Source organism: Cyrtonyx montezumae, unplaced genomic scaffold, assembly GCF_038088225.1.
Source record: "Cyrtonyx montezumae isolate F1298 unplaced genomic scaffold, pur_monq_1.0 scaffold_3, whole genome shotgun sequence".
Taxonomy (NCBI): domain Eukaryota; kingdom Metazoa; phylum Chordata; class Aves; order Galliformes; family Odontophoridae; genus Cyrtonyx; species Cyrtonyx montezumae.
The window spans coordinates 107,178,669-107,190,905 of NW_027072034.1; the positions used below are offsets into that span (position 1 = coordinate 107,178,669).

Consider the following 12,237-nt stretch of genomic DNA (forward strand, 5'->3'; position numbering starts at 1 on the left):
CCTGACTCTAGTTATACCATCTAGTGTCTGAAATCATTCACAGAAATGCTTGTAATCCATTTCGAAGAGTTCAGACTAAAAATGACTTACAGATCTATTTTTTCTACAGATTTAGGTATGTGTGATCATGTGCAAGTGAATGCTGTAGCGCTGTCTTCATCAGTGAAAGCTGAATCTGAAGAGCTGAGGAAGTATTATCAGGTTTTGCTTACGAGTATTTTAAACCTGAAAGAAAATAAATTTCTTCAGGGCATTTTTTGTTCATTTTCATTTGTATCTTTTATGTTATCTCCTTTGCTTGAAGTACAAACTGTAGGTCAAACTGTCTTACCCTTATTCTCTTTGTGTAGCAACTTGGCCACTATTTAAATGAAGCTGAACAGATAGAAAAAGTGAGATTTCAAGATGAGGCTGAACATCTGAATTTGACACGGAGTTAGTTAGATTATTCATGACATTATATCAAAGCAAATTGTAAAAGCAGAATTCATGCTGGGTATAGTAGCATTTACAATGTGTATGTGTTTTTGTATATTGTCTTAAAACCAGACCTGTGCCTGGAAAATTTCATATAAACAGGGTTTCATTTGTGATGTGAATGCAAAACTCACCTGTTTTATTCAAAATAATTTCCTTGAATCAATTTTAATACTCTTTTAACTTCATGAAACGTATTTGCCTGATTAAAGTACAATTGAAATACTACAATTAGAGTACAATGGATGTTAACCTTTCAAACTGGATAGTGGGACAGAAGAAAAAAATTACTCTCTGAAACAGTACTATAGTTTGCATATAGTTTATTGTCTGATCTTCTCCTCAAGGAAATATGAAGAAGATTGGTTTAAGACTAGGAAATTGAATCCAGTGGGCTAAATTTACAAAGACAAGCCAGAGTTATATGTAAAACTGATCAGTTGTGTCTCTTGCACACATAACTCAACAGAATGACTTGAAAAATAATTGTCTTTCCTGACAAAAAAATAAAAAAAAGAAAGCAATAATTAATCACAGCTCTTACCTTATGTCAAAGCAGAACAAAGTCTGGTTTGAAGCTGATTGCAAAGGAGAGTTTGAGAGTAAGGTGCAAGTAATTTTTTTACTTTGGTTTGGCGTACTTCAAAGTACTTTCAGATTTTTTTTTTCTTAAAGTCTTCTGCTGAACTATGAAGCATAGAAGGAATTTTTCTTTCTTGATTAACTTGAAAGAATCAGATAATATATTGTTTTCCTTCTGCTGAATCTCTAGACATCTATGGGGGAAAATCTGGTTATTTTAGGAGATTGCAAAAGCTGATGGTGTTTTATTCAAATTAAAAGCAAAACAAACAATCGTAAATAAGAAAGCACATTCTACTGCAGATCTTGCAGAGGTGAATGATTAAGATAGCAATAGAGCCAGTTTCCTCATTTAAGATGAGTTTTGAACACTTCTCATACTGCCTTTTTATCTACTTATAGTGCAATTTTCATTGCAAAAGTTACTACAAGAATATCTAAAACTGTCCAGGAGTATTTAAAGACAGAAGAAGAAAAACAGCGCCTTCATTATGAAAAGGGATGGCTCTGACCTTTTAAATGACAGCTGTAGTACCTAAACAGCTGGGGAATCAGGTTGAAATTTTTCAAGGTGGCAGCTCTATCTCAGGAGAAATGTCTTTGGAATGTCTCTATAGAAATGGTTGCAATTTAGTCTTAAAGTGGTGTGATTTTCACGTGTGCAGTAGTATTTTATTAATGGTATCTTCACAAAGTTCTTTGAAAGAAAAGTTGGCTGAGCCTCTGCTTACATATCTTAAGTGGTTTCTGCAAAAGTATAGTGTAATTCACTGCTGGTTGTAATTTGTAAAACGATGAGCTTCCTCTTGACGGTATGTGCTAACAAGCATGTTTATGCCCCAAGAAATCAAGCAATTGGTATTGTTAAGACTTTAGGTACTTTCTTAGCTTTCTCACTGTTTTCCGTTTCTTGAAAAGAGAGCTCTACCCAAACTGGATTAAGAAATGCTGCAGTTAACTTTGTGTGGAACCGAAGAGCACCCAGCAAAGACTTAGAGTAGCCACAGTGACACATGAGCGTGTCGGTTCTGCCACTGGCATCATGTTTGGTCCTTACACAGGTGGATCACACTTGCCTCATGCCTTGGCTGTTCAGCCTGCTAAAACCCAATGAATTTTATGCAGAAATTGCTGATAAATCTTGCTGAAGCCCTCTTTGAAGGAGCTGCAGTGATGAAGAAAGGCCAGGGATACCCCATATCCTCCTGCACGCCTTTCTCCTGAGCCATGCAGTACTAATGGGGTGTCTTTCCACAGTGTGCCTTAGCACCTGAGTCAGGTTACATCCATGATGGTGTTGTCCAGCAGTATATAATAACTTTGGTGACTTATTTCATTACTGTTTTCTGGTTACTATGCTGCAAAAGTCTAGAATAAAAAAAAGAGTAAAAGTTGTTCTGTTAAGTGAGCAGTGTAGTCTTACTGGTACTGTGCCTCCACACCATTTTGTGAAACAGCCAATTTCAGTGGCCATAAAATGGCATCTGCAAATAAAACTTTTTTTTCCAAGACCGAATATTATCCTGATTTCTTTGGAGCAAAGTTGTTTGACTGCTCAAGGCTAGGCGAATTTGTAGAAAAGTTGTTTTAAGTATTATCTACAGCTTGAACATATGCAATCAGGAGTCAATGTATTACCAATGAAGCAACACATAGAATTCCTCATAGGAATACTTGCTGAATTTGGTTTTATGTTCTCATTTTGGATAGATTGCTGAAAGAAGCACCGTAGAAATCTGGCTTAAAACTGTGCAATACAAACTCATTTTTGCAATCAATTTTGGAAATGTAATGCTTATTATAATTTTCATTTTCAAAAACAAATTCATTTAAAAACATTAAAATTATATATAATGCTGGCAAGCAATTGATTATTTTAATTATCATAGCATTTGGTATTTTTCAATATGCTATTTTTTTAATGAAATCTTTTAAGAATTTAACCAGATAGAGGGCTGAGGGATAAAGCCCTACTTTCATGCAATGGGTGAAGGACTCTTAAATCAGTCTCTGGAGTTATTTAACTGTTACCAATTACTCCTGCATTGTAAACAATCAAAGCACTTGTATCTGCAGGCAGTAGATAACCTGCAAATCAAATAGATCAGCTCTGCCCAGATCCTTGAAGAGATTGTTCTGTCAAATAAAACGAGAAAAAAAGATGTGATTGTAAATAACATCCGTGGGACAAGCAGGTTGGTAACATTCATTAAAAAATAAATAAAGAGCCACCTGTAGCAAGCAGCTGACATTAATTGAACATCCAGTAGAAAGGAGAGCCTTAAGAAAATCCCAAGTATGTGTGTGTTCAATCAGCTTTTTTCCTGATTATTTTAACTTATGGTTTGGTGCCTTCTGATGTGAGGCTTTCTTTTGTCTGTCCCTTGCAGTGAGGTGCAGCATACTGCTCTGATCCTTTCACAGGCTTTAGAAAACTGCAGTGGGGCTCCTTTGAGTAATGAAGCGAGTGAATTGAGAGGTAGTACTACAGTTTTTTACTTACATAATTGTTGTGCTTATGGACCACAGGGATTTTACTTTAATACTAGAATTGTAAGCTTGGTTAAATAGTGTTTCTTACCTGTTGCGAACAACTTTTTTTCTAGTTTTATTTCTTGCTACTAAATGCAATGAGAAAAAAGAAACCAGTCATTATCTATCATTTTTGATGGTTGAAATGCTTCTATTGACATCTATTTAATGAACAGGACAAGAAAACTGAAGATTTAAATGTAAGACTATTTAACGTGGCATCAAGTACTACAAATAGCATCAATTTTAGTGACCTTCAGACTTATTTAATATTGCTGTACTGAAGTTATTAGAGCACTGACCATTTAATATGAGTGATGGAGTACAAGAAGGGATCCCAAAATTGTCATACTGTGACAGATATTTTCATTGAAAATCCTAGTCTGATCCCATTGTATGTTCATGTTTGTGTTCATAGATTAGGTATGCACTAAGCCCTTTTATTTCAAGAGAATTAGAGTATAGTTGTAGCAATTTCGTTATATTCAGTGCTGACAGAAATACTTGGTAAACAAACTAGCTGGAGAGAGAAGAGCAAATCTGTTAAATGTCATTTTCTTGTGTAGACACTTTTCCTTTTTTTCTCCTAAAGATAGTTATTTAGTGCATTAGTGGGTTTCTTTGCCCTTCCGGGCTGGCTTCCTGTAGGTTTCACTGTGAAGTAGCAGGTGTACAATTCCAAAGTGTCTTTACAAGTGGCTCAGCAGGGCTTCGTATGCCATACATTCACTGGAGACAGCTCATCTGTTTAATCCTTATGTTTTAGTCAACCTTTCTTATTATGCGGACAGAGCTCCTATGCTCAGCTGGATTTTGACTCTCAGAATGAATTGATGGAGCTCTTTGATCTTTGCTGTGTATTGCATCTGTTTCATCTTTCATCTTAATGTATGATCTTCCTAACTCCTCGCTTGTGTTTTATTTATTTATTTATTTTATTTATTTTCCACTCAAGTCCATCAGTTTTACTTTGTTCCTTCTGACATGCTTTTTTACACGCTCTGAACTTGTTTGTCAAACTTTAACTTAACCATAGTTAAGTTGGTATGGGTCTTTAAAATACAGGGAAATTCCTAGCCAGCAGGTTTTGTTTAGTCTTGGCACTTAGCATCTTAGAGACTTTATCACAACAGTTACATGAGATTCATTCATTTCTTTATAGACTTGCAGATTTTTGTTCCTGGTAAGTATGATAAATGGGGGAAATATCAAAGAATGGGCGGATGTCACAGTATATACATTTGGAGTAGACTGCTATTGGGTATGGAAATCTGAACTACACCAGTGCCAATATAAAGCAGTGCCTTCTTGACAAGGAGCTTAACACATGAACATATGTTGAAGATCATGCCTGCTAGGGGCACTATCTAAATTTCTGTTCAAAATTAGTGGCTCCTTAGGCACCGTAAAGCAGGGATTAACCATAGGTTTATTCTGCTTCAGGCAGCTTTGATTAAACCTATTCAAAGTTCTAGCTTTGTTAAGTGGGAACTTACTTTTAACTTACCTCCAGTTTAACTATGGTAAATAGTGATGAATTCTTCTTTTCCAAACAAAACCTGGAAAGGAACAATGTAGGGTTTTTTTAGTTTTTGCTTTTTGTTTTTTTAGCTTTAAGTAATACTATCAACAAAGCATTTTGTAATAGTATATTTGATTCCAGCATTTACACAAGAGAGCTTAAATTTCCTTCTCAAAAAGATTTAAATCTGTTCCATTTTTGAGTGACAGCATCGATTTAATTTTTCTAGTGATCATTAATACTAAAGTGGTGAGCATTTTCAAGTGAGCAAAGAGCTTTACGTCTGCAACAGCTAAAATCTCAAGGAGTCCTTGCTCATAAGAGATTTGATATATTTCACTGCAGTGCAGCATCTTTAATATACGGTGGTGCACAAGGCTATTTCTTGTTTTCTTCTATAAACTGGTCATATTTTTGGCTTAAAAATGCTTAAAGAATGGGCGTAATTTGGGTGCTTTTAGTTTTTGTTTGTTCTTCCGCAGAAGAATGCTCCTCATGAGGAACTTCCACTTCTCTGTGATAAAGCCTGGGGCAGTTGATAGTTGTGTGATGGAGAAACTGGAGGGACTTTCATGTGGAATGCAGGGGGATCCTTGAGTGATACCTCTTTGGTCAGCTACGTAGGATCATTTTGGTCATTTTGTGCAGGAATTCTTTGGTATTTTCCTGCAAACACAGTCTTTGTAAAGTGGAAGAATAAAACCCAGAATATGGTAATTTCTGAGAAATTGAAATATTTTTCATTTTGAGCTTTCTAGGATTTATTTAAAACGAACACACCTCCAGAAAGAATGAATTTGAACATCCTTAAGTTTAGGGTATCCATGCTATTTTGATATCTTAAAAAACTTTAGTGACATATAACACAGCCAAGTATTCCTTATTGCAAGAATTTGCAACGTCTGTTTTGGAATTAGTCTTAAAAAATGAGTAACATTTGGCCTTGCTTCACTGCGACAAAGGTAGATAGGAATGTACATCACAATAATTTCCATAATGAAGCATTAAAAGACCTTGATGTTATACAATGCAATTACATCTGCTGCAAGAAAACATTTTTTGCCTGTTATAATGAATATCTTTCTTCCTGCCAACTATATTTCTATTACTGTTGTACTTCTAGCTACTGCTTGATGTAAGATTCTATAAGAGCCTGCTGTCCTCTGACACTGAAAATAATAACAGAAATAGAGTCCAGTTTTAGGATATATATGAAAGAAACAGATTTTTATGTAAATGGTTGCACAGCTGGCCATATTGTCTTTTATTTTAAATTGTTATTTTATTTGCATCTGGAGTTTCAGCTTTTTAACTGTTCTGAAATTAATCAGGTGTAAAGCATTATCTGTCAGGAAATGAACTAATTGCATCTCGTTAAAAGAATCTGGAAAATTACTGAAATCCTGAATGCCCGTGTTTGTCATTTTCACTGAGATCTACCTCTGGAAAATCCAAACCCAAAGCGTAACTATAGCAAGCACTTTACTTTTATTTAAAGAATGAATTATAGACAGACAATAAATAAAAATCTTATAATGTATTTTAAGTTATTGTTTATTTGTTTGGAACGCTAAAAATGGCCTTTCTAATGTGTAAGATACCACAGTTTGATTCAGGTACATCATTAGTATTTTACATGCTTCATTTTTGTACAGAAAAAAATGGAGAATACTTCAATTGTAAGTGCATTTTTTTACTTTTTGGAAAAAAAATAAGTTCTATATGACCTAAAGAGAATGCATTACTGTAACATAGCAATATGTTTTCACCGACATATTTTGTCTTCGTTTTTGTCTCCAGTGCAAGCTTTTGTTAAATTCAGATGTCATTTCACTCTGTGTTTCCATGTGTCTGTCTGCTATCCCATAAGCATAATGAAATTTGTTCCAGTTTAGTGCAGGTAGGAACTTTTTGCTTTAGAAAAGGCTTTGTAACTGCAAAATTGGGAAGGAATTTCTGCTCAATAGTATCTTGCAAAATGGTGCCTTCAGGGAAGATCTGCTGCCAGCTTCTGGAGCCCTGGGGCTCCAATGTTTCACTTGACCTAATGAGACCCACTTTGAGAAGTTGTTTTGTATGTGAAAAAAAATCTTTCTGTTAAGACAATGCAAGTTTTTCTTGACTTATCTTACAGAGTGATGGAGTGATTCTAATAAAATTCTTTAATCCAGAATTGTGCGGCATTGGCATTCTGAATGTGAATGAATGTCTTGCTTCATTTTTAATTTTTAGTTGCTATTGTTCAGTAGGGTAGAATTATTTTGGTAGATTTCATTTTACCCTTGGCTTCCTGTTCATGTGAGATTTCCTATGTTGTCATTTATTTCACTGCATTCTTGGGCTGTACTTTTTTTTTTTGTTGTTGTTTGGTTGTTGTTTTTTTTTATTCTGTGTCACAGAAGTTGTGGAATATGCTGCATTAAGTCATCCTGTCATTAATTGTACTGAGTAAGCCTCCTCATCATGAATAGGCAGAAGTTGGGAAATTATACTGGGAAAAAATTCTTTGTGTTTGCCCTTGTGCTTTTTTTCTGGATACCTGCTACTGAACTTTGTCAAAGATGAGATGTTTAGCAACGAATGTGGGTGACTGAACACTGGTGCAAGAAAAATCAGAGTTTTGGGGCTCACTAAGAGCTGTTCAGAGCAGAAGTCCTCAACTCGTGTACTGATAATGTTAAACAGGGAGAAAACAGAACCTGTTGATCATAGTGATGCATGAGAAAAAAATAGTCCGTCTTTTCTTCCTTGATCAATTCCAAGATTGTAAGAAAGGTCATTTTTCTTACCACACATTAATATTTCACTTCTATTCATTCTGTTCTAAGAACTGACACAACATGTGGCCTCTTCACATCTGCCTTGAGGAGCTTCCCCCTGGAGAAGCTACACATGACCTTAGCAGACATTGTTCAGTGCTGTGAAACTTTACAGTTTCATTCTATTCAATGAAATATGTGCAATTTATGACAAAGGCTAACCCTTGATTTGCACTGCTAAAAATAAAGTAAAATAAATCTGCGGCTATTTTTGATGAGTATGACAAGCCAAAATGAGAAATTATACCAGAAGCTCTCTGTCTGTAGCTACATATGTTCTTTCTTGGAATTAAGAAGGAATCAATCAGTGTGTGAGGGGATTTGTGGCTTAGTGCATAACTGAGCATCTGAAGCTCCTGATTTCTCGAAGAGGTTCACTGCAGGAGGACACTGTTTCTCATATGCTTGCTCTGCCATTTGTGATCCCTTAAACTTGCCAGCCGGCATCTGTGCATACTCTGCATTGACTTTATGTACTTTTATTTGGTCTTAGTTTCTGTGTTGTTGCTGCAAAATGTGTGGACTCTTTATTTGTGAGCCTCTGAACGTTAAAAAATAATTTACAAGCCCACTTTCTTGCGAGGTGAAGAGTATTCCTTTCATTAAGCTGTCTGGTTTTTTTTTTAATGTATGATTTACAGACAATGTTGCATATTTTTACTTAATTTTTTAATGAAGTACTGAATAGAAGATGTACAAGATTTAGAGAACAAATGGAAGATTTATAAGACTGACATTTTTAATGTATACATAACTTACAAATTAAGAAGGCTAATGTCAGTCTGAGACTGCGCAATGCAATTATGATGGCTGATCAAAACATTTTGGAATATTCTTACATATGTAATTCATATTACTGGGTACATCTCCCAAAATATTTGACAACTCTGGTGCTTTTTTTTTTTTCCACTTTAGCCAATACATTGATTAATTAGAATAATTCAAATTGGAAGAGTCCTCAGAAGGTCAACTTGTCCAAGGCCCAGCTCAAAGCAGAGTTAATATTAAATTCAGGCTGATTTCATAGCCTTTGTTATAACCAAGAGAGAGAGAAGTACATGCAGCAGACCTGTAATTTGACTTATGTCTAGGTATGGAAATGTGTAAACTATTCTTGCCCAGTAGATCTCTGTCATGCCTGTATCCCTTATCCCGGTGGTGACAGCAGAGCGCACAGATGACCAGCTTAAAAGCTGAGAGTAGGTGAGACTTACTCTGTGCTTTTCCACTGTGAACTCTGAAGTAAGGAGAAAAAAAATAAGTGAGAGAAAAGCCTAATATATTTATATTGAAAATTTGAAAATGTACAAATGTAAGTGCTGCTCACGCACCAGATTTTATCCTTCTTTCATTCTGTTATTCAGACTTTCAATTTGGATGAGACCATCCTATTTGTTTTTCATCTGCACCGGCTCAGATCTGCTCTGTCAGCTTAGAAACATAGTCAGGTCCATGCTGGTTGCTGGCTAGAGATACTGCTATGCACAGGATTATATGTCTGATAGTTTGATTCACCTTCTGGAATCAGTTTTTACTCAACCTTCTATTCCCATGTACTTTCAAAGACTCACTCATTTAATACACACAATGATTTCCTCTTGCCTTATACTTAGTCAGGATATTAGGATCAAGACTACTAATTTATTTTTACAGGCTGCCTATAAAACCAAGATCTGATTTGAGTACAACAGTAGAAACAAGGAATAATAATGTACAAAGGTCTTCCTTAACTTCTGAGTAAAATTCTCTTTGTTGTAAATATTTTTACAAATTAAATTAGTTATTTTAGTCAGACGAGGATCTTTCTAACAGCGCGTCTGCTATTCCATTGATGGGAGTAGAGTATGGAGGTACTTGAGCTAGATCTCAACTTGTTAACAACTCAAGTAAAAGTAAAAGTGCAGAACTGGTGATCTTCAGTATCTGACTGAGAAGCTGAGTGAATACTTGATCAGTCACCCAAAATGTCTGGATGGATGGCATTGCATTTGAGAATGAAATTTATTTTCCTGCCTTCATCCTTTTCAACACATATCAGAAAGCAATTAGCTGTGTTTTGACCAGTAACAAATTTTGTTCTTGTTGTGGCTTCGTAAATTTTCTAAATGAGACAGTTACATTGAAGAAAAAATTGACTTCTGAAAGACAGCAGATTCTGGCAATGCTGTAATTTCAAGAAGTGAAGTCAAGTATAATTGAAACTCCCACAAGCTGCTTTTTTCTGACTGTTGCTGTTTTGTTTGGTTTCCAAGGAAGTGTGAAAATTTTATCTGAATTGTATGTGATAACCTTCAAGAAAAAACGTATTGTTTTCAATTGATTTGTTAAAAACAAAGGTTTTTTTTGTTGTTGTTTTTTTGTTTTTTTTTTTTAATAGACAGCAAAGTTGAGAGTATCATCTTATTTAAGATAAGATGGCACAGATGTATCCACGGTATTGCTGGGTAGAAGTTTTAATATTAAACTAGCCTTTAAGTTTACTAAACATAGGATCACATCTGAAAATTTCTGGCTTTGGGAAAGCTACCATTGGTTCAAGTGCTACATTAACCAATGTAATGTGAATTCAAAAGTGGGCATAAAATTTTTTGTGAGTTCTTATAAATTAAGATTAGTTGATTACTGCGCTTAGCTCTAATTAGTTAAATTGAATTGTCTGAAGACATTTCAAAATTACCAAGTTTTGTAATAGAATGCTCGACTGTGATGGCATTTATGTTATTGTAATTCCTTTTTTTCTGCTTGATATCAATTACCTTACAGTACTCTGTTGTGTATTTGGTTTATATAAAAAAGAAGGCTTGCACCACCAACACGAGGTTGTCAGGTGTTGCAGTAAATGGAAAGATGAAATATTGCAATGCAAAGCAACGTTGAAATTGGCTACCAGCTTGTATTTTGTTTGCATGCTTTTATATTTTGAGCGTATAACATATTTGCATTTTTAACCTTCTCAAAGTGTAGGCTTTGCTAGTTGGAATTTATAGACTATCAGACTTGTTGAGAGGAAGATGTATACAGAGAAGCCTTTAATGGTAGCTAACTGCTTCTGTGGGCCCAATTAAGACTACCCAACTGTGAAACACATTCTCTGGAGTACTGGTGCAGTAGGTTTGCCTGGATTTTTTTAGGTGGAAGGGAAGGAGGTCTGGAATAAGGAAATATCCACAGCAGCCATGCATGAAAAAAAATAAAAAAGTTAAGAGTAGAGATAAAAAAAACCTCCAACCCTCAAATTTATAGTATGTGGTTTTAATAAAGGCTGGGGTCACCTTTATATACGTGCCATATTCTGGTCTGGAAGCCATAGTAGTAGCTGTGCCTGGGATCTGGATGTGTTGTTGGTCCAAAATCAATCTTGTTGTTCCTCAGAAGGCAATGAGAGATAATAAGTACTATTCACCTGATTGCCTTCCTGCTCTGAGACAGCTGGTGACGCTTGTCTTCCTGATAACCAGGAGTTTCAGATCTAAGGCAGGGATAAAGAAATGCTGGAAGCTTGCTGAATCTAAATTTGACAGTGGATGGCTGTGTAGAGGGTCAGGAGGGAAAGAATCTTTGACACGTATAAGAAAGGAACAAAATTTATCTGCTCTGGTTGCAATGATTAGATGTCTCTTTGTCTGGCTTTCTTACAGTGGATGATTGATTGTACCCGCCAGCTGGCTAATATCATAATTAACAAAGTTGCTACCATGTCTGAGAAGTTTAATCGAAAAAATTGCTGGCAGTATGATACCATTGTCACAGAGATCACAAGCACTGCAGTGTCGACTTTTGTACTGTTGGAGCTGCAGGACTATGTAGATGTGCAGAGAAGTCGTTCGCGGGGATAACTAAAGGTATGTTCCTTTCCCCATACCGTTCTCCTGTGTCTGTGCACTTGAAAAATGTAGTGAAGGGTCTTTGATGATACCTTTCATTTCAGGGTGACACATGAAGCTATTCTGTTGTATTTTAAAGCAGAGGCAATGGCAATTTCGAATGTTTTATCAGTGCATCAAAAGGTAGATAACCAAAACTGTAGTTCAATACTACTCACCTTTTCTAGGCGTTCTTCACTGTCTTGTCAGACGGTTTTCAAAGATATACAGATGCAGTATTTTTCGTAGTTAATTTTCTCAATCGTAGGAATTACAAATGCTGTTGACAGCCTATATTGTAGGATCTTGTAGTTCAGTTCGGTTTTGTTTTGTAATGCTTCTTTTCACTCAGTTCTTCAAGGTAGAATGCAATCTGAAAGGCAGATTAAAAGAAGGAAAACCCTGTATACTTGCATTTTTAATTCAGTGTTAAGATATCCCG

At 35.6% G+C, this 12,237-nt stretch overlaps 1 long non-coding RNA gene across 1 annotated transcript in view; it reads left to right on the forward strand.

The window, feature by feature from the left end:
- Positions 1–11,636, forward strand: part of LOC136052521 (uncharacterized) — a 53,362-nt gene extending 41,726 nt beyond the window's left edge. The window contains exon 4 of the long non-coding RNA XR_010622552.1: positions 11,571–11,636. This is a non-coding gene — a long non-coding RNA (uncharacterized LOC136052521). The remainder of the gene's footprint in view (positions 1–11,570) is intronic.
- The last annotated feature ends 601 nt before the right edge of the window (positions 11,637–12,237 follow it).